Source organism: Hippopotamus amphibius, chromosome 6, assembly GCF_030028045.1.
Source record: "Hippopotamus amphibius kiboko isolate mHipAmp2 chromosome 6, mHipAmp2.hap2, whole genome shotgun sequence".
NCBI classification, from domain to species: domain Eukaryota; kingdom Metazoa; phylum Chordata; class Mammalia; order Artiodactyla; family Hippopotamidae; genus Hippopotamus; species Hippopotamus amphibius.
Window position 1 is genome coordinate 65924715 of NC_080191.1, and position 21009 is coordinate 65945723.

The 21009-nt window shown below is 34.6% G+C and overlaps 1 pseudogene; it reads right to left on the minus strand.

Annotated features, from left to right (window-relative positions):
• Positions 1–18315: 18315 nt before the first annotated feature.
• On the minus strand, positions 18316–18813 carry LOC130856005 (NEDD4-binding protein 2-like 1; annotated as a pseudogene).
• Positions 18814–21009: the final 2196 nt, after the last annotated feature.

Genomic DNA, 21009 nt, shown 5'->3' on the forward strand with positions numbered 1-21009 from the left:
CACAAATTTGCTTTATTTTGAGGCGTATTTTGGTAAGCAACAGAAATATTTTACTCAAATTTCCAATTTTGTCACACAGACTATTAAAGCATGGTATACTCAAGGTTAGGGATTTTATGAAATTAATAAGTTCTCCTATTCTATTAAGAACACTCTTAAGTGAAACTATCCATGTACTTTAAAATTTTAACTATGAGTTCATGATAGTAAAGAAAGCAAGGACCACTGTAAGAGTCTCATGTCACTGCTTTTGCTGTTTGGTCCACCATTGCTTCTGTACCATCAGTAAAAATGTCAACACAGTGCAAAAAGCAAGCAAAACCTTATTACTATTCTGAAAGTAGTTTTGATCTCACAGTCTCCATTAAAAGTATTAATCTTGTCAAACTTCCATTAGATATCTATAACATATACAAATGAAAGAATCAAAAGAAAATGCTAGCATAATCAAAAGCTTCATTTTCTAAGGAGCCTTTCCCTTCTCTCAGTAGTTAAAAAGAAATGCTTAGGCTTATATAGAATTTTTTAAACAAAACTTTGCTCTAGAATTTTAAATTTAAGGCAAACTTCTCGGAATTTTTATTCCCTGATCTACAAAATTAATCTGAAAAATGATTATTACGGTGGAGGAAGGATTATTTGATAAAAATAATAAAACACATCTTCATAGATTTGGGTTGTATATTTCCAACACAGCACATTATACATCGAGAAAAGCTCTGATATACTTAGCTTGTGGATCAATGGCCTGAGTTTTATCTTAGGAACATATAAACAAGATAAAAAGCAAACTGGATCCCAATGGCAGTTTGTGGAGAAAGTGAGGGTCTGTAGATATAGAAGTGCTTTCCTTCCTCCTTTGAGTTCCTTTACTTTTTTGTAGAGAACGCATCTGAGCTTTCCTCAAACTGTCCACTGATTAGTTTGAATTCTTCTCTTTATCAACTTTCTTGCCAACTCTCTGGACCCAAATCTAAATACTAGTTTTGTATTCTCATTTCTTTTGTTTTTCCAAATATGGACTCTTATTCACCTCCTCCTTCAAAAATTGACATGAAAAGAAAAATTATTAAAGAAACATGCTAATTGAAGTTTAATATAGAGAGGTAGCAACAACAATAATTCCTCTTTTTAAAGAATTTCTAGAAGTTAAGATAGGAAGTCGCTGGAAACCCAAGTCTTTTTTTTTCCTCTAAAGGTGTCACAAATTAAACAGAGACAAAGAACTGATGAGTGAACAGAAGTGTAAGATATAAAATAAATATGCTGATGTTAAGTGTTTACAAGCATTAATATATTTTGTATTTAACATTAAATGAAAGAACTATTATTTTTCAGAAATACACATATTGAACACAAACACTCTTCTAGTCTAAATCCAAATCCTTTTTTCTCTACTTTGTTTCACTCACTGATTCACTCTGAATAGATTTTCTACACAAAGATTTATGATTTTCTTGGCATTGATATGATTAACCTAGTAAACATAATGCATTTGTATTACAGACTAAAACATATTTCCTTGCATACTAATTAAGAATTCATTTATTATTTCTAGTCAAAACAGAAAGAAGAATGATTCAGTCTCTCAGACCCTACACCATCTGCATTCTGAATGACAACAGAAATCAAATTGGCACATTTACATGGACAAATTCATTATTAATGTGTTTTATTTTAGTAAGCAGCAATGTTAGTAAATATAACATTCAAAAGTATATGTACCTTTGCAGGAACATTTTATTCTAACATTCATAAAGGCATACATAACTGTATAGTTAATACAAGCACATTGTTTAGTCAATAGATTTTGTTCCTTCCTGTTCACTTAAAAGAGTTAAGTACAAAAAAAAATAGAGGGACTTCCTAGGTGGCGCAGTGGTTAAGAATCCACCTGCCAATGCAGGCGACACAGGTTCGATCCCTGCTCCAGGAAGATCCCACATGCCACGGAGCAGCTAAGCCTGTGCGCCACAACTATTGAGAATGCACCCTAGAGCCCATGAGCCACAGCTATTGAGCCCATGTGCCACAGCTACTGAAGCTCGCACGCCTAGAGCCCGTACTCTGCAACAAGACAAGCCACCACAATGAGGAGCCCATGCATCACAATGAAGAGCAGCCCTTGCTCGCCACAACTAGAGAAAGCCTGCGTGCAGGAACGAAGACCCAACTCAGCCAATAAATATATAAATAAATGTAAAAAAGAAAAAAAAAAAGAGTTAAGTGCAAACCCCAGGAAGAGATTTCAGTTGGATGGAATCATTTGATAAGAGCTTATTACTTATCCTGGTTAGATGCTTAGCAAAGCTTACCTGGAGATAGTATTTTCCCTAGCATTTTTCAGATGGTCACTGATCATTAGTGGTCACTCTATTTTTCCTTTTCTTTTCTAGGATCTTCATTATCAAAATGAAACTATTCAAGTGCACCCAGTTTGGAAATCATAAGATGCCTACGAGAATCCTTTAGTTATTTTCTCAAATTTTCCAAACCCATGGAACAAGTAGAAGTATCCTTCTCTCTGCTCTACTAGTCCACCTATCTCAGGAGTCAACTCCTAAAGTTCCACATGGAAAGCATCACTAAGCAATCACAAAGCTTCTTTCACTCCGGACCCTGGGTGTTGCTTGTTCTCTTCTTATTGGGTAATGTAGTTAATCAATACGTGTCTTTCTTTGTCTTATTTTCCTTCAAATTATTGCTATTGGTGGGGCATATAGGCTCTCTAATAAGAGTTTTCAACATCACACAGCTCTTAGCTAGGTAAGAACCATCTTGGGAAACCAACTTAATACAGAGATGTTTATGGAAGACAAATCTTTGGGAGTGAGCTGAGGCACAGGTATTTCTAAAATATTCCTGGGTAATTCTGAAGCACACTCCTGGTTAGGAAACAGTATGTCCATTCTTCAGTAGAACATTCAATTCTTTCTTGAGTCTTACATTTAACTAAGAACAACTGTTCATGAATATTGTTAGGAAAACCTAGAATTATTAATCTGAACAATCTGAACGGTGCACTTAGATTTTTAGGCAAACTATATCTGATTGTTTTCTAGACAGCATTTTAACATTTACTTTGAATGTCTTTCATGGTTAATGGTTACCATACATGAGGCAATATATTCTATAAGATCAGGAAATGGGTTTATCTTGCTACACACTGTATTTACATTCTTGAACACAATGTCAAACACATAGAAAGTGCTTGATAAGAGTTTCTTGGATGATAGAGCAAAAGCTTTTGTGTAACAGTTAGACCATTAGCCTTTGCTCAGAGACAGCTTCTATCCAATGAAAAAATTTACAAAACGGTTTCTAAAACATATCCCAAGCTCTATGATTTGCATAACAGTTTGTGAATTGCACAAATGGTAACCATTTGTAACTAGTCAATGGTTAAATTGAACTTGAACTTGAAGTTAACAGTTGTTCTATCTGTACAGCAAAGCTACAGTTTATATAAACTAAAGATTAGGCAAGATTCAGTCACTAGTTAAATCTTTCAGAAAATCATCCCACTCATATTTTCTTGAAGTTTGATCCAATCTGTTCCTGCCATAATGGATACTCTTATGTAGCATATGAATGAAAGTTTTACGAATGGATTTAAGAACCACCAAGAGGCTGCCCTGGAATTTTCATCATTTTTCATCATTCCTGAGAGTATTGAAATGGTCAATACCTTTTCTCATCTGTAGGGCTAGGTTTTTATTTTTTAATTACATTCTTCTGGATTCTGAAGGTAAAATCAAGTATCTATCTTTATAATACCTATACTTATAAAACAAATAACTGACACCTGTTTTGCAAGGTAACTAGCAAAAATATTCCCTTTACTTTTAAAGTATATTTTAATATGGAATTCAATCTTAATTATCAAGATTTTCTTTGAACATTGAAAAGTCATAATTTTTTAATTTAAAAAACAATGTGATGAGGTAACCAAATTCTCTAGAAATACCTTTATATGTATACTGTGTCAAAATACTGAACAAACTCAGAAATGTATCTATGATGAGCATGGATATTACTCTTAAAATGTAGCATGGCAAGGACTCTAGTTTCAAGTTTTGCATGTAAGCTTGAAAGTTGCCACTCTGTCCTAGAGAAAATTGAAAAGCTGAGCAAACTGAAAAAACCAACAATTCTTTTTGGTTCCACAAGGGAGGGAAAGACACAGGGCAAACCACTGTCCCAAGATTGGAAAGCCAGACAGATGAATAAAGAAATTATACCATGCAGAGTCCAGGCACAATACTTGGTACAGGGAACGAATGAGGTAAATATTTTTAAAGTGGAAAAGAACTGTAAGTGTTCAAATGCATATAATACATGTACTATCATAAAACAATGTGCAAAGTTTTGTGAAAGCCAAGAATAGGCAGGAAAAACTATGTCTAACTTGCATCATTACAGACTTTGTTGTTTTAGATGAAGTTTGGAAAGCAACTAGATCTCTAGACAGAGAAAGTTTTGTCTCTTTGTTACACTTCTAGTAAACAATTACCTGGCATGTAAGTATTATTTGTTGAATAAAAGTGGCTAAGAGAGTCAACCATTCCAATACCAATGCCTAAAGGTGAGTTTATCCTAAAAGACAGACTAATCAAGTTCATTAATTACTACTAATATATTTTTTAATTACTCTCTGATTACATAAATTATTACTTTTATGTATTTTAGGGCAGCCAGTCCAATGCACACACCATTACAGAAAAAGAATAGCCTCCAAATTTAATTTTCATATTCTGCTAAAATTAATCTATAGCAAAAAAGTCTCATATATACAATTGTATTAGAAAAACTAGGTGCAGGGTTTCCTTAAGGTGGATCTTAGGTTAGTATCCAAGGCAACCTTATTTTCATCCTAGTAAAAACAGAACTCTCTGAATAAGATAAAATTATATGACATCCACTATCATCAAGAAAAATGGATAACAGTGCTGGGATAAAAATTGGGAGACCTGGAATCCAGCCTGCCCATGCCCGAATAAGTAACACGGCCTTGAACAAACCTCCTAACATCTTTACATTTTGGAAGGGAGCAAGGTAGTGATTTAACCTGTTTATTTTTACCCCCAGATGGTAACCTATTTTCAAAATATCATTTATTTAATCATTTATTTTCTCTGACCCATCTTACAAGCATAATTTACATGGGTATTTCACAAATTAAATATTAGATATAAATAGCTCTTTCTGAACATTAGTTAAATTTTTGGTTCTCTACATGTCTTCATGTGCCTATACAATATTTTAAATTACTATGGCTTTTAAGTATGTTTACATATATGGTAATACAAATCCCTATAGACTGTTCCTGTTTTGGTTTTTGCTTTTCAAAATATTGAAATTATTTTGGAATTTTTCCTTCCAAATTGTTTTCAAAATTAGTCAAATTTTATAAAAATTCTTTTTTGGATCCTAATAGAAATGGCATTAAATTCATAAGATTGACATTTAATATTAAGCCTATTCACTGAGGATTGATTAATTGATTTGGATGTGTCACTCAGAAAGGTTTATAGTTTTTATCATGAAGGACCATTTCTTGGGATTATTCCTATGTGTTTTACTGCTTTCTTACAGTAGTAAATGAGGATATTTTCTTTTATTCCTGTATAAATTCTGGCATATATTTACACAGAAAAGTTCTACTTCTTTATATGTTGATCATTATTTGGTTACCTTAATAGATTCTCTTATTAGTTTGAAAATTTTATTTATTTGTTTAGATTATATAAGTAGGCAATAATTGTCACTTCAAATAATTACAGGCTTTAATTTTTTTTTCTTTTCATATAGCTTGTCTGCAGTGAAATATTGACTAATAGCAATGACAATGAGACCCTCATCTCATTTTTACATACTTTGGTGAGAATATTTCTATTTTGACCATCGCATATAAAGCTTAGTGTAGCTTTTCGGTTCCACCTTTTAGCAGACTGAGATGTTTTGCTTGTGTTCCTAGCTTACTGAAATTTAAAAATTTTTTTAATATGTAAACAAAGTTTAGCTGAAGCCTTTTGTATTAAACATTCTTGAAATTCTGAAGTAAACTCTATAATAGTGAGTTGTCTATCAGTCTGTTTATTTTTTATGTTTTCTTAGAATTTTATTGGAGTATAGCTGATTTACAAAATTGTGTTAGTTTCAGGTGTTTGGCAAAGTATTTACTTACACGTATATATATATTCATTCTTTTTCAGATTCTTAACCCATGTAGGTTATTATAGAATATTGAGTAGAGTTCCTTGTGCTATGGTTCTGTTCATTTATTTTTTTAATTTATCTTGTAATTTTTATTTTCTTAACTTTTTATTTTATGTTGAAGTATAGTTGATTAACAATGCTGTGTTTGTTTATACTTGTATTTATTCTTTTTCAAATTCTTTTCCCATTTTGGTTGTTACATAATATTGAGCAGAGTTCCCTGTGCTATACAGTAGGTCCCTGTTGGTTATCCATTTTAAATATAGTAGTGTGTACACGTCAATCCCAAACTCTCAATCTATTCCTCCCCGCAACCCTTCTATCCCCCAACAAGTTCTGTAAATCTGTGAGTCTGTTTCTGTTTTGTAAATAAGTTCATTTGTATCATTTTTTTCCTTTTAGATTCTGCATGTAAGCAATATCTGTCTTCCTCTGTTTTACTTACTTCACTCCGTGTGACAAATAAATTCCTTGGTGGTCCAGTTGTTAGGGCTCCACACTTTCACTGCCATGGGCATGGGTTTGATCCCTGGTCAGGGAACTAAGATCCCATAAGCCAGATGGTACTGCAGCAAAAAAAATAAAAGTTAAAATATTAAGCACACTACTGTGCATTATCCCTAGAATAAACTAGTCTATTAATAAACTGGCATTGCAAGGACCCAGGGCCTTAACCCAATCTGTGTGAAGGGCCAAAAAGAGATTATGGTCATGTCTCTTACTCTCCAGATGTTAATTATATTAAAACATAATGTCTGTGATAGAATACTGTCATTTTGCTGATGAGGTACAAAAGCAAAGGCAGTGCCAGTTAATTGAAGCAACCAGTTGCTTCTGTCTAATAGGTCAATTATGAGTACACTACTTGTGGAAAGCTAATGTTCTGCTAACTCAGATGTCAGTGAAGCTTTTGCCTAAAGATTTTTCCTTTTTTAAAGGGGTAGGTAAAACAATGAAGTGATTTTTTTCACCCTTCTGATCCTATGTTCCTTGAAGATTCATTTAATCCTTACCTAGGTTCAGGCCCTCACCACACCCTAACAGTCCCCAAAGGAAGAATTAGAAGAAATTCTATAGCAGCTCATTATTAGTCACCTTCAGTCCCTTACAGGTCTGTTACTCTTCAATCCTTTCAGTGGGTGAAGGACTATGCTAAAATAAAGACTTTCCAATTTGATCTCCAATGCTTTCATTCACTCGTTATCATTCATGTATTCATCCATAGTTACTGAGCGACTATGACAGTCCTCTAGTGGTCCAGGACTGCTGAGGACAGAGCAGGGAATATAGCAAGGGCTTTAGGCACATGACATTTCCATTGAAATGGGAGAGGCAAATGAGAGTGGACAGAAAGACAGACAATAAGAAAACAAGTACTTAAAAGTACCCTAGCTGGTCTGATACTTGCAAAATCAAATGGTCCCAGGGACATAAAAACCCAGTGGCAGGGCAAAAGAAAGTAAAACACCTTAAACATCTATTCTATAACCAAAAAAAGTATAAAGATACTTCTAAACATCTACCTGGCCAATGTGAGTACCATGGGAGAAAGTTGTCCCACATTCTCTAAAATAACTAATTTGATATAGAAAAAAATCAACTGGAGAACGGCAAAAGAATTTCAAAGGCCACTGATAGAAATGTTCCCTAGTTTCTGTTCCTCACAAGCTTTTCTTTTCAACGGTAGAAATAAAGTTTTTAAGGATTCTAAAAAAGAAAAAGCAAGTAAATGATCAAGATTGAGAAACGCCATAAAGAAAAATAAGACAACTCAAAAAAGATTGGGGAAGACCTACCTGAAAAGGTGACATTTGAACTCAGACCTGAATGGCAGGAAATTGGCCATGATAACATCCTTATGAAAGATGATTCCTAGCAGAGGCAATAGTATCAGCTAGAGACCTAAGGAAGGGATGAACTTGACAGACTTGAGGAATAGAAATAAGGCAAAAACTCATCAACATGATTTCTCCCTCCTAGAGGGCTGCCTGTTGCCTTCTGATGAACACCTCAGAAGCTATAATTTATTATAAGATCAAACTGAGCCCTGGGCTTGGGGACAGGAATACTAACTATAATTAAACGCAGTCCTCTGTTTCCTCATGGTGCCTTCTACCACCATTTTAGCATATTCCTTAGGATGCTAATTCTGATCAGTTGTTTATCTCTGTCTCCATCACTACACTGTGAAATCCTTGATTCTTAATGGAATAGTCTGTGTTATTCATGTTGTACTTCAGGCCTCAGTTGTATTTGAAACACATTATGTACTAAAGAAAATCTTACATAATCTATTATTTTATATCACAATCTACTGAAATGAATGGCAAATAATACTAGAAGGATGTAGAGGAAGAGTGGGTAGTACCAGAAAATATAACTGAGTCAAATGCAAAGGTTATAAGCATAGTACATTTTCTTCAAAATTTTTTATATTACAAAATCTGTACCCCTTAGTTAAGTATATCTGGGTTGCAGTAACTATGAGTATTGACCAAGAATAACTGGAAATACTACATTTGGGAAAGTGTTCATGTGCACGCAGTAAACATTTTGTAAAGCACTGCTAACTTTATAAAGTACATCTCAGTACAGAACAGTCTTGGAACTCCTTGCAGGAAAATTTTTAGAATGTCTAGGAGAAAAAGTTAAAAGATAATAAAATATCTAAAAACATGTCTGAAAAAGGAATGTGATTTACAAAAATAAAATAATTATCTGGAAAAGAGACAATCTCCTTTTGCTGAGGAAGGAGTAGTGGAGTCTGCCCCTCGTGGATTTCTGTTGGCTGATTGACTTTAACTAAAACTTCTCAAAATGGTTAATTTATTTTGTTTATGTGTGTGCAGGTTGACTTTTAGCATTTATTTGACAAGGGATGTTTTTTAGCCAAAAATCATTCATTAAAATTGTATCCTCTCCAAATGGCTTTGAGAACTGTCACAACACTGTAATCCGTGTGTTTTCTGATATTTCCTCCAATACTGCCAGTTTTTGCCTATACTTTGAAACTATGCTTATTCTTAAATCAAATATTGATGGCTGTTTTACTTCAGCCAAAACACATACAACAAAGTGTACACACAGAATGAATTGATGTGTCTTTAAAAAACAAGTTTATTTAAGTATCCTAGCCCGGGGGAAAGAAATTGGGATCATGTCAGAGAACTGGGTATTACACCCAAATTAGTCATGGATAAAATTATATGAGCTTGAGAATATACTATCACTTATCTTTACTTCAATACACAATAAAGTACAGTATACTTACATGTTTCAATTTTATTTTGCAGTAGAGTTGAGGTCAGTAATAAAAGATTAAAATTACTATTGTACTTAGTAAGGCACATAATAATAATAGCTAATGAAGATTGACTGCTTACAATAAGCTACACACTTTGATAAGAGTTTCGCATGTGTTACTTCATAAACAAACATAAGGATACTACAGCTTAAAGTGTGTTATTAACTTGCCCAAGGTCATGGACCTAGTAAATAACTGAGCAAAAATTTCAGTCCAGTGTGTCTGATTAAAGACCATGCCCTTAGCTGCTAAAGTAATGTGATTATATTAGATTGCCACCGGCTTCATACTCTTTTATCTAATCTCCCATGTAACACATTGCCCATATTTGCAGGAGAGTTATTATATGATTTGAGGGTATAGGAAGTAGCCAAAGAACAGAATGCTTCTCTGTGTGTAGTTAACTAATCTCTTCAGAACTCAGGAATGTGGCACTCTCTCATCACCTAAGCTTACTGGCCTTGACAATAGGAACAGATGGTATGCCTGCGACTACCAGCAGTGCATAAACATTCTGGTAGAGAATAAGTGAGAACATATGAGTAAAAGCAACACCACCATCACTTGAGAACCAACTCTATTCTTTGTTTATTCTCTTTTGGCAATTTATTAGCTGCAAGAAGACATTATGAGTGATACTTTCTGAAGACTTGGCATATATTGGCCATAATCATCTTCATAAAGAAATGTGTATTTAGACTGAGGTTGGATGAGAACTTGTTTGATGGACTAAGTGCTTGTTATGTGGCCTGACTTGTTATACAAACAGTTTGTGAAGTATTCAAAGCTTTGGAACAGATTAAAGAGAAAGAAAGTAAATCCTTCATCTCTGGAAATACAGAAAATATATCAATGTGATTTTTTGCTAAGGATTAGACATATCCATCCTTTACATGAACATCCATTGGGTAATATATATGCCAACACTAAAATACAAAAAACAGAAAGCAAAAGGACCTCTTTAGAAATGCCTAGTTGAAGGTCTTGTTTTCTCTAAATTCAGCAGCAACCAGCTAATGTAAAAGAGGTATCCATTTCCAACTGAAGTCCATCAGATTGCATCAATTCTTCTCGCTCCAGTAACTATTTCATCATGTTGAAGAAAACTACATAAAAGTAAGTCATTTCAATTTTGAAAGAACAGATGGCAGTACTTTAATCTTTCATATTTTATCCACCTTTTCTTTCTGCTCAGAGTCAATGGTGTTATCCAGTTAATCAGAATCCACTTAATTGTACCTTATTGTTATTTAACAGTTTCTCAGGGCTCTTACATCTTCTCTGCAAAAAGAGGATCAAAACAAAGAGTTAAATTTCAATGAAGATTCTAAAATCTGCACTCTTTTCCAAACAGTTCTAAAAAACGAACAAGGTGAGGGCAACGCCAAAGCCCACTGGGAGATTTGGCGGAACACCCACCTACCTCTACAGTACTTAACTGACACTGTGGAATAATAGCTAGAGAGAATATGAATGAGACATATTAGCTTCCTTTTCAGTTCTCTAGCATAAAACTTTCTATTATGTGTAGCTATATTTCAACTCATTGCTACATAGTTAAGGTTTTCTTTTTATTATTTTAATTAAGTTTCTGAAATGTGCAAGAATATTATGGGCATGTTAATATAAAAATGTGTTGCTATAGGATATGCTTTCTCATTTGAAAATTACTCGTATACGAATGTGAGAAAATTGAAGCTAAGCTCCAAAACTAAAGCTCCTTGGACTGAAACAATTTGGGGATAAAAAAAAATGCAAAGTTGTAACTATTTGGCTAATTGTTAATTTGGAGATCAAAACTCAAATCCCATAATATTGTCTTGACTTCACTAATGAAATATATTTCCCTATAGAATTTTAGAAAGAATCTTCTAACCATCTGAATAAACTAACATGAATTGAATTTAAAGTAAAGCTGGATAATCAAATCAAAACAGAAAAAAATCTTTCTAAAATTATATAATCATATATTTTAATGAGTGAAGACAGAGAATGGGACATGATACATGCTTCCAAGAATACCTAGTAAATATTAGTGCTAATATTAATTTATTGAAGTATAACTAACTTTACCACTACTAATAAAACTATCTTAAGAATTTCATAAACATGACACATGTCTTTCAACAATATTCCTATTTGGTGCTTAAAAAATAACACTTTGAAACATCCTTATAATCATGACTAGGTCATTTATTCCCAAATTATTCTCTAAATTTAGTGCAATTCTGATCAAATTCTCATTACATTAGAGTTGTCTCTGTGCTATATATTTGATAGCTTTTGATAAATGTATAAGTACCCACTATTATAGTACCATATAGAATAGTTTTACTATCCTAAAAATCTCCTGTGCAACACCAATCTTTCCCTCTCCCTGAATCCCTGGCAACCATTGATCTTTTCATTGTTTCCACAGTCTTGCCTTTACCAGAATGTTATATAGTTGGAATCATACAGTATATAGTTTTCACAGACTGCTTCTTTTATTAGCAATCTATATTTGAGATTCCACATGTCTTTTCCTGATTTGATAGATCATTTCTTTTTATCGCTGAATAATAAATAGTCCATTGTCTGGGTTTATTTATTCATTCACTTACTGAAGGACATCTCTTTTTGTTTTTATGTTTTGGCAATTATGAATAGAGCTGCTATATCCATTTGTATACAGATTTTTCTGTAGACAAAAGTTTTTAACTTATCTAGGTAAATATCAAAGAGCATGACTGAAGGATTCTATGGTAAAAGTATGTTTGGTTTAGTAAGAAACCACCAAATTATTTTCCAAAGTGGCTGTACCATTTTACATTCCAGCCAACAATGAGCTAAAGTTCCTGTTGCTCTGAATCCTCACCAGCATTTAGTGTTATTAATGTTTTGGGTTTTAGCCTTTCTAATAGGGGTGTTGTTTTTTGTAAATAAATTTATTATGTATGTATGTATGTATGTATTGGCTGCATTGGGTCTTTGTTGCTGCCCATGGGCTTCCTCTAGTTGCCACTAGCAGGGGCTACACTTCATTGTGGTGTGTGGGCTTCTCATTGCGGTGGCTTCTCTTGTTGCAGAGCACAGGCTCTAGGCACGTGGGCTTCAGCAGTTGTGGCTCACAGGCTCTAGAGGGTAGGCTCAGTAGTTGTGGTGCATGGGCTTAGTTGCTCTGCAGCACGTGGGATCTTCCCCGGGCCAGGGATCGAGCCTGGGTGCCCTGCATTGGCAGGCAGACTCTTAACCACTGCGTCACCAGGGAAGTCCTCATTGTTGTTTTAATTTATAATTCCCTAATAACATATGATGTTAAACATCTTTTCATATGCTTATTTTCCCTTTGTATATCTTCTTCTGTGAGATATCTGTTCAGATCTTTTGCCCATTTTTCTTCATCTTTTGCTTTCAGGAGTTTGACTATGCTATCCTTGAGTGTGGTTGCTTATATATATATATTCAGCTTAGGGTTAGCCAAGCTTCCTAAATTTACAGGGACACTTTTCACCAAATTTAGGAATTCGAAAGACATTATTATTTCAAATATTTTTTCTCACTCATTTTTTTCTCTCATTTAATTCACACTCTCCACATTGGTTATTTTTATTCCTATGTCCTAAAGTTTATTGGCTCTTTTAGTCATCACCAATATGCTATCAGGTTCATCCAGATATTTATTTCAAGCATGGCATTTTCCATTCTAGAATTTCCATTTTTTTCCTATTTAAAGTTTCTATTGATGTTCTGAGATTTCCTCTCTCTCATTCATTAGGGGAAAAATTTCCTTCGTACCCATGATCATAGATGCAATAGCTGCTTTAATAATCCTTGTCAGCTAATTCCACCATCCCATTGCATGTTCAGTTTCCATTGCTTATCTTTTCTCTTGAGTATAAATAACAATTTCCTGTTTCTTTTTATATGGTAGGATATAGTAGATTCTATCCAGACTCTTGCAAATTATACATCGTAGACACTCTAGACGTTGTTATGTTTTTTCAAAGGAAAGCTTTTTGCAGTGAGTTATCTTGTCTGAACTTAAATTGCAAATAGTCTTGTGTGTGCTGAGTGGCTATTGAAATTTCATCTCAGATCTTTTAGCCTAACTGAGATGCTTGAAATCTTTCTAGTATCTGTGAAGTTTGGAGTCACACAGAGATTTGAGTAGTGATTATACAAATAATTTTGGTCTTCTCTCTTTGAGTTTCTCCTTTTCATGATTTCTGTCCTCATTTTTCACTTGCCATAATTGTCCCAAATTCCATCTTTTGATTTTTCAAGCCTGGAACAATGAATTCTTTTTTTTTATTTTTAATGTTTGTGTTACTCATCTAGCATAGCACATACTGGGGCCTGTCTTAATCTAAAAGGCATAAAAGCTCATGTGGTACTGTTTCCTTCTTCCATGTGGTGAACCAACAACTATCTCCCTATTTTGAGCCACTCACCAGTGCCCCCCAAATGATTGTTCTTTTATAGTATGCCCAGAGTTTAAAGTTGTTATCTGTGGGAGGCTTGGTCTAATAAGAGCTATTTTGCCATTATAGGAAATTGAAAACTTTGAAGCAAAGATTTTGGTAGCCAAAAAAAATAAAATAAAATAAAGCAAAAACACACAAAAAAATCGCAGATCTCCATGATCAGAGATATGGTTACATAAGTTGTGCTATAATCACAAAAAGAAATACTGAATAGAACTAAAAATGAATGAACTATATCCACATGCTACAATGTGGATGAATATTAGTATATTAGTTAGTATAAGACAAAAACATTAGTTAGTATAAGACATATTTTGATGTTACAAATATAATATATGATGAACTTGATGACTAACTAGAGCAAAGGCTTAATATTGCTCACTCAATAGTGGGAATCAGCAAACTTTCTTGTAAGGAGCTAGATGGCAAATATTTTAGGCTTTATGAGCCATAGGGTCTCTATTACAACTACTCACCTCGGTCATTAAAGCATGAAAGTAGCCATAGACAAAATATCAGTGAATAGGCCTGGCTGTGTTCCAATAAAACTTTGTCTCCAAAAGCAGGTAGTAGGCTTGATTTGGTTCATGGACCATAGTTACTAAACACTTGTCTAGATGATTCTCAAGAACTTGGCCTTTCTGAAGGAGCTCAGAGATTCAGGCTGCTTTGACCCATTGACCCCACACCATGTCAACAGCAGGGTTCCTCCAGGATCACAATATCATAAAAAGACAGCATTGGTTGTGGTTGTATATCAACAATTAATTATTGTAGTCCAGAAGTCACATACACTACTCCCTTGAATATCTTGGTCAGAATTTATCCTATGACCCTAACCAACTATGAGAAAGCTAAGGAAAGAGGTAAGAACACTTGTGAACACTAGAAATGTCTATCAATATAACACTGAGTATAAAAAAAAAAAAAAAGTGGTCCCAGAAGATTATTCATAGCATAAAGAACTCATTATGGAGTAAAATAGGTAAAACTAAACTATATAATTATTAGGTGCTTAAAAATACATGATGATAATAAAAGGCAGTAAAAACAAATGTGATAAATTTAAAATTAAGTATGGTGCTTGTCTTTTGGGGGACATAGGGAAAAAACATATAGGTACATTTAAACTGTTGGTGTTATTTTCATTCTTGAACGGAGCAGTGTGCTCAAGAATGTTTATTGTTATAAAAGAAAAAAATTCCATGATGAAATTTATCCATTCAGAGATTGTATGTGTAATAGCTAATTTTATGTTTGAACTTGACTAGATCATGGGATGCCTAAATATCTGGTTAAATATTTTTTCTCGGTGTGACTTTTCTGGAAAATATTCGTATTTTATTTGGTAGACTGAGTAAAGCAAATTGTCCTCCTCAATGTAGAAGGTCATCATCCCATCCACTGAGGTCCTGAACAGAACAAAAAGGTAGAGAATGGTTGAATCCATTCTCTGCCTGATCACTTGAGCTGAGGCATAGATCTTATCCTGCCCTTTCTTCAGACTCAAACTGGAATCCACACAGCTTTACAGCTCTCCAGCTCTCAGGCCTTCAAACTACATCATTGGCTTTCCTGGATAACCATCTTGCAGATGGCATATCTTGGGATTTCTCAGCCTCCATACCTTAGAATAAATCTCTTCCAAGATACACATAACCTACTGGTTCTGCTTCTCTGGGGAATTTGACAAATACAATATGTCACTTCTTCCAAAAAAATCTTCACGGCAAGTTATCTTTTTATATTGCATGCTTTCATTGCACATTACCTGTCCTCATTGTAATTTAAGAGGTTTCTATGTAATTATATTTGTTGAATAACCACTGCATCCACTACACTGAAAGCTCCATGGGAAAATGACTGTGTCTATCTTGCTACTATTTTCTCCCAAAGTCCCACCATACCTTCTTCATCACTATAGGTATTTAATAACTATTCTTTGAGATAATGAACGTAAAAGCACAGAAAATAAAGAAGAAAATTACTTAAATCCCTCATTCCTCAAAACAACTCATTATAAAATATAGGGTTATTTCAATTTAGATTTTGCTATGATTTTTGCATTTTTACATAGTCACAATCTCATATATACTTTCATTTTTTTCCTTTCGTTTTTACTTATGATGGCATTCATCTTTTCCATGTTAATAGAAATATTATAATCATAATTTTATAGGCATTCACGATATTCCATTCAAAAATAATTCCATGGTCAGTTTACACATTACTCAAGTAACTACCAGAGATTTAGATTTGTCATTGTTATTGCTTTTGTTTCTGTTGTTTCTATCTTAAGACATATTGGAATGAATATCTTTGCTCAGAGAGGTTTATATGGATATCAAGTTTTTCTCTCAGGTTACATATCCATTGTAAAAATTTCTGGTAGCATTTTAGGATAGCTTTGCAGGTTTTTAATGGTTATCAAAGAGATAAAATTCACCCTTGATTTGATTTAAAACAATGTTCAATTATAATGTGAATAGATTAAGTGCTTGTTAGAATGAAAGGTTTTAGACTTTTGTTCTCATTATTTTATACTGGGATATTTTATTGTTGTTGTTAGTGGTTACTGCAAATGCTACATAAAAGGAAATTGTTGAGACCTCAGAGAGCTTTTTGCACAGAAAGTCATCATAGATAAGAAAAGATCTTGATTCTTCAGAAAAGTGGTGGTGAAAGGCAAAATAGCTAGAGCTAGGCCAAGCAATGTCCTTAAGAATAAGTTCAGAGTACAAAAGAAAGGAAGAGTTGTTTCCAAGAATGTTTATGCAATAAAGATCTATAAAGACATCCCCAAACTATATGCACTGCACCTACTATTCCCCTAACTGAGTAGAAGTGCCCCAAATCCAGCTAGTAGGGACTCAACAACTCAATTGTTTCCAGGAATATCTCTAAGGACTCTAGACCCCTTATTTTACTTTTTAAAGCAATACCATGTAATGTTAATAACCATAAAAGCACCATTATATAGAACACTTCAAATAATACTTCCCAAAACATTAGAAAGAAGCAGTTGGCCAACAAGAAATAAAGCATACATCCTATATGGTCTTATCTATCATGGTCTCGCAAAGTAATCTGATTCCAACCTGTTAAGATTTAATTTGGATTCATAAATTCAGTATTAGTATGAGTTGTGGTAGAACTTTGCCTTGATGCCACATAAAACACCAAGACTGCTCCTCTTAAGATGAATGTGATTTTTCCATATCTCCATAGGAGCTACATCCTGGGATGCTTCATTTGTTGAACTCCCAAAACTCTGAGCCTGCCAACTGATTATACACGTTTATAGGCATAATTGTAAAAACTGCTTAATTATTCCTTTTAAAAACTGATGTTTTACAAAGGCAGGCTTGTTTTATTTACACTATTAGCTCAGCAGCCAAAAGTTACTCAGGTTTAACCCTGTTTTGTAAAGTGGTAGTTAAAACAGACGATGTGACCTTAAATAATGCCACTGATTTTCCTCAGTAGCTTGTATACCTATTAAGAAGGATCTTAACAGACGTTTCTAACAACAACACATGGTTAAAATAAAGGAATAATTTCCCAAAGTGTCTACTTTGAAGGACAATATTCATTTAGGTTGTGTACTTTCTGGCATATTCATTTTAAAGGAAAATCAATCTCATCATCACAGCCACACATCTCACATTTTTTTGGATACACAATAAAGTAGCAATAGCACTAAAATTTTTCCTGCCTCCTACTTCTCCCCCACTTTTTTAACTTTTCTGATGCAGAAAATTGATTGCTTCAGAGAAAGTGCTACTGTAGCTTTGTGTTATAAACACTTCAGTTCATTAACGAACCTATGTGGCTGATTAGGTTCTTGGATATGTTCTCAGGTTTCAGTTTCAAATTAATTCTTTCCCTAGAGAAAGAGACTTTGTTGAATCAAATCCGCAGAATTCCCAGCATCAGACCACGCATACAGGATCACTTTAACCAATGCTTGCTGAAGAGGAATGTAATGACTTCTCATACACGTTCAGGTTTTACTATTTATTCTGGAATGAGAGCTCTGACTACAACTGAAAGAAGAATAAATACCAAAAATTGAAGTAAAAGCTGATTTAGGAAAATTGTGAGTGCCTGTAAGTGAGACCTCTAAACCCAGGGTGACAGCCACACCTTGTGTTAAAGGAGCTCTCATTAGTGAAGCTGCCGTGCGCCCTGCCTTATGGTTTGGGAACTCGGAGTAGGCGTTGGTACCCTGCACCTCAGGAAGGAGATATATTATTCCTATTCTGATTTCTGTTCCCTCTGCTTGGTTTTTCCGCCTGCAGCACGCTGGAAAAGGTAGCATCATGTTCACACCATTCTTTCATTCGGTGTATTTTCTCTCTTGGGACTCCATGAATGTTTCTTCATTTCTGGCCTGAAAAATACCGTGTCCATTCCAAGCCTGAAAAGATTTTGTTGGTTCTGAAATACCATGACTGCCTAGGCCTTCGTCATTATCATCAGTAATAATGGAGGATCTGCCACTCCTCATTGCTTCTCTTGCTCTTTTTTTGGTCCCATTTATGAGCTTCCTCCGGCAAGTCAGGATTGAGCTCAGAGGCACCATCTTCCCTGAAGAAAAAAAATCATCCTTGCTGAAAAGCAGGGCCCTGGGAAAGCTGCGTTGCCATGGTTTGGCCAGTGCAGTCTTCCCCCAGAGCCCGGAGGGCTGGCAGGAGGTAGAGATGTTTCCGAAAGCTGTGGTGGCACCTAGGTGTTGCACGTAGGTGTGGCCGGGCAGATGGCTCAAGGCTGTGGCTGCCAGAGGCTCAGCCTCCCAAAGAATTCAGGAAAACTCTCCACCATGGCGTGAGGCATGCGAGAGGCCCGTGTTCCCTTTCCTGAAGTCCCAGACCTCTTATTTTCGCCCCGATCTGCTCACTTCCAGAAAAAAAAAAAAAAAAAAAAGAACAAATCCATTTTTTTAAAATGCTAAATGGAAGAAAAATGTAAACCTGAACAGTGTGGAAGAGTAGCAATCAAATACTTGACAAAGTAGGCATTTTTTGGAAAAGATCGGGGAATGTTGAAACGAATTTGGGATGTGTAATCAGTTGCTATTATTATTTAACTCATGGAGAAAAGAAATGGAGATAAAAAGTTTTGGAGATTGTAAAAGAAAAAATATACACTTCAAAATAAACATTACATTTATGTTTTTAATGATGAGATTAGGGTAATTTACTTCATTTTAATATAAGGGGAAACACTAAAACAAAAAATAAATTTCCTTTTACAGGGACAAAAAACACAAGACACATTCACCATGGCTTTGTGCTTAGGTCAGATGCTAACATCCAATCGCTATATAAAGATGGAGTAGATATTTAATGGAGAAACAGGAAATAACATCCATCTGGCTCTTGTTTATGGTTTTAATGAACATCTGTTATCCTCAAAAGGCCAAGAGATACTGGTCTAGGCTAGTGGTTTTCAAAATATGGGCAGAATAGAATACTTCCTTCAGATTAAATCTTTCTCCAAAGACCAAAATTTAAAATGGTTAAAACACTGATCTGCTAATTAAAGATGGGGTGCAAGGCCCTGGCCCTGGCCTCCTGGACCCCTCTACCCACCTATTCAACAACTGCTGAAGGTCCCCTGAGGCCCACTACCAATTAAGCCTCAGTGTGATTCTGCACGGTCATTCATAAAGGGTGATTGAAATGTTCATGGGACGTGGAAAGGGAGATATTGCTGCCATACGACTCGACAAAGATATATGTCAATGATATCTACCCCTTTTCTATTTAAAGGTTTATGCAGAATACACCTTTATGGAACTGTGATCTCATAATGTGTCTATTTTAAAGCAAGTAATCAATAACTACTTTAATTACTATGTACCAAACTCTGACCACCTGCCTTTTACACATTATTGCTGAAACTGCAAGTTACATATTTCTGTTTCTAATTGAAGATTCATAAATTAAAGCTCAGAAAAGTTAAATCTCTTGCTTGTGTTAAAAAACAAAAATAAAAGCCAGTGGCAGATTCACTATGCCAAAGTTGGACTCTCTGGTGTAAAAACATGTTCTCTTTTCTTTATAATGTGTTGCCTTTTAATAAAATTTTACCTCTAGATAAATTTTAGAATCACATCTTATCACCTTTAAACATCAAAATCTATCTTATCTGACATAAATTATTGAAAGGCAGATTTTTCTTCTTTTAAGCATTTGACCAATATGATAAATAGATGCTTGCAGTATCTAAATTGCTAAAGTAAAAAATACATATGTTTAATTAATTGATGTCTTCATAAGACAGATTTTTTTTTCCAATTAAGAGTCACTGATGGAAGCCCTGCTCAGAAATTAAACAAATGATAGAAGCAAAAGGTACAACATGTTAGAGACAATTGGTAAATCAACATTAAGAGGGCTTCCTAGGTGGCGCAGTGGTTAAGAATCCACCTGCCAATGCAGGGGAGACAGGTTCGATCACTGCTCCAGGAAGATCCCACATGCCGCAGAGCAACTAAGGCCATGCGCCACAACTATTGAGCCTGTGCTTTAGAGCCCGTGAGCCACAACTATTGAGCCCATGTGCTGCAACTACTGAAGCCCATGCTCCTAGAGCCCGTGCTCCGCAACAAGAGAAGCCACGGCAATGAGGAGCCCACGTACCACAACGAAGAGAAGCCCCCACTCACCGCAACTAAAAGAAAGCCCAGGCGCAGCAAAATAAAAAAGACCCAACACAGCCAATAAAATAAATAAATAGATAAATAAATAAATAAATTTTAAAAAATCAACATTAAGAGCTGCTTGCTTTGCTGTTTTGTTGATTTGTCAATACACTGAATAGATTTTTTAAATCATTTTTGTGTATTATGACTATGTAAAAGAAATTTTGGATTTTCTTCACCCCATTTTGAAATTACATTTAATTAATTCTGTTATGGCAGCAGTTAAATGAAATAATTACATTGATGTGAACTCCTGCCTATGCTTTTAGAATTCAAACAGGATTGATTTCTTAGTAATGAGATGAGAAATA